This window comes from Centroberyx gerrardi, chromosome 1 (assembly GCF_048128805.1).
Source record: "Centroberyx gerrardi isolate f3 chromosome 1, fCenGer3.hap1.cur.20231027, whole genome shotgun sequence".
NCBI classification, from domain to species: domain Eukaryota; kingdom Metazoa; phylum Chordata; class Actinopteri; order Beryciformes; family Berycidae; genus Centroberyx; species Centroberyx gerrardi.
This window is the reverse complement of record NC_135997.1, coordinates 38,256,736-38,256,946: the sequence shown is the minus strand read 5'-3', so window position 1 is coordinate 38,256,946 and position 211 is coordinate 38,256,736.

Sequence of the window (211 nt, the reverse complement as noted above, 5' to 3'; positions counted from 1 at the left end):
CATTTATTCCCACCGATGCCTTTTGGTTTATTTTTGGTTCACTTGAGTTTAATTTAGTTAAAATAAATTACTTTTTGAATTTGGATTCATGTGTGAACTCCCTCTTTGTCATTACTAGACCCGGTTTGTGACACACGTAACATCACCCCACTGTTCAAAGTACAGACTTTTACTGAAAACGTCTTCTCAGTCGGCAGCGGCCTCATCGCTC